Raw genomic sequence first — 2,409 nt, forward strand, 5'->3', positions numbered from 1 at the left:
ATGAAGATTATGATGGTGGAAACGTTGTCATGGGAAATGATGCCATATGTAAAACGGTGGGTATTGGGACTATCAAAATTCTGACTGATGATGGTAAGATACAGACCCTAACTGGCGTTCGGCATGTTCCTCAACTAAAGAAGAACTTAATATCTTTAGGCATTTTAGATGCTAAAGGTTTCAAGTTTAGCGGTGAAGAAGGAACATTGTGCATCAGTAAAGGTTCAAAAATAATACTGAAAGGTATTAAACAGAATACCTTGTATATACTACAAGGTAAGACGCTGACAGGTTCCGTTGCGGTCGCATCCAAATTTGTGAATCGGCACCCTGATGTAACCAAGTTGTGGCATATGCGACTTGGACATATGGGGGAGAGGGGGATGCAAATTCTGTCCAAACGAGATCTTCTATCTGGCCACAAGGTTACCAACCTTGAGTTGTGTGAACACTGCATTTTCGGGAAAAAACATCGCCGCAAGTTCAGTAAGGGAGTTCACAAAACTAAGGGCACACTGGATTATATCCACTCTGATTGCTGGGGTCCTGCTCAAGTTGAAGGTATAGGAGGTTATAGCTATTTTGTAACATTCATAGATGATTACTCAAGGATGACCTGGTTGTATCTTCTGAGACATAAGAGCGAGGTATTTAAGACCTTCAAACATTGGAAGGCACTGGTGGAGAATCAAACTGGAAAGAAGGTTAAGAGGCTGCGAACAGATAATGGGCTTGAATTCTGTTCATCTGAGTTTAATGAGTTCTGCAGGGATATGGGGATTGCAAGACATCACACTGTCCGAGGTACACCACAGCAGAATGGTGTAGCAGAAAGGGTGAATCAAACATTGTTAGAGAGAGTTAGAAGCATGCTCTCTAATGCGGGATTGACTAGAAAGTACTGGAGCGAGGCTGTCTTAACAGCTTGCTATCTGATAAATCGTGCACCACACACTGGGATTGATTGCAGAATACCTTACGAGGTATGGTCTGGTAATGTCGTTGATTATTCTCATTTGAAAGTCTTTGGGTGCACATCTTACTATCATGTTAATGAAGGAAAGTTGGAACCAAGGGCAAAACAGGGTATTTTCATGGGCTATGGAGATGGAGTCAAGGGATATAGAATCTGGTCATCTTCTGAAGGTAGAGTAATCCTCAGCAGGGATGTCACCTTTAATGAGAAGTTTATACTTAACTCCTCTATCAAGCCATCACTTTCTGGAGAAAATAATAATACTGAGAAACAGGTGGAGCTTGAGGTGGCTCCAGTTCAAGGGACAACTGACATGACACACGATACTGATAAGCCATCTGAGGAAGTTTATCAATTTGGAGCACCTGAAAGTCAATCTGACATTGCAACACGACCTAGAAGGCAAATTAAAGCTCCTGACAGGTTAATTCATTCAATCGAGGGAAGAAAAATCTCAACTGGTCCTGGAAGTAGGACAATCAGTCCCTCTATAAATGATACTGAAGAAATGGTAAGTTATGCACTTCAGGTAGCTGAAGATGTCATACATAACGAGCCATCTTCTTACAATGAAGCTGTTAATGGTGCTGATTCTGCGCAATGGATTGCTGCCATGTGTGAGGAGATGGAATCACTTCACAAGAATAATACATGGGAGCTGGTTACTTTACCTAAGGGAAGAAGAGTCATTGGGTGTAAATGGATTTTCAAAAGGAAAGATGGAACCTCTAGTGCTGAAGGGACCAGATATAAAGCACGATTAGTTGCAAAGGGATTCAGTCAAAAGGAAGGCGTAGACTACAATGAGATATTCTCACCTGTAGTCCGACACACTTCTATCAGGGTACTACTAGCTATAGTAGCACATCAGGATCTGGAACTCGAGCAATTAGACGTGAAGACGCTTTCTTACATGGTGAGATTGAAGAGGATATACTGGTGAGTCAGCCTGAAGGATTTCTTGTTCCTGGTAAGGAAACACATGTTTGTAGTCTGAAGAAGTCTTTGTATGGACTTAAACAGTCTCCTCGACAGTGGTATAAGCGGTTTGACAATTTCATGATTGAACATGGTTACAATAGGAGTGCATATGATTGTTGTGTCTATCACAACAAAGTCAGTGATGGTTCTTTGATTTATTTACTCCTGTATGTAGACGACATGTTAATCGCAGCCAAGAAGATGTCGGAGATTCAAAAGCTGAAAGACCTTCTTAGTTCTGAGTTTGATATGAAAGATCTAGGTGGAGCACGAAAAATTCTGGGCATGGAAATAGTAAGAGATCGAGTTCAAAAGAAGCTATTTCTTTCACAGAAGAGTTATATTTTGAAAATGTTGTCTCGTTTTGGGATGAGTACAGCAAAGGCTCTCAATACTCCTACTGCTGTTACTGATCATTTGTCTGCATTCGCACCCCAGTCTGAAGCTGAGAA

The sequence above is a fragment of the Impatiens glandulifera genome, chromosome 1 (assembly GCF_907164915.1).
Source record: "Impatiens glandulifera chromosome 1, dImpGla2.1, whole genome shotgun sequence".
Taxonomy (NCBI): domain Eukaryota; kingdom Viridiplantae; phylum Streptophyta; class Magnoliopsida; order Ericales; family Balsaminaceae; genus Impatiens; species Impatiens glandulifera.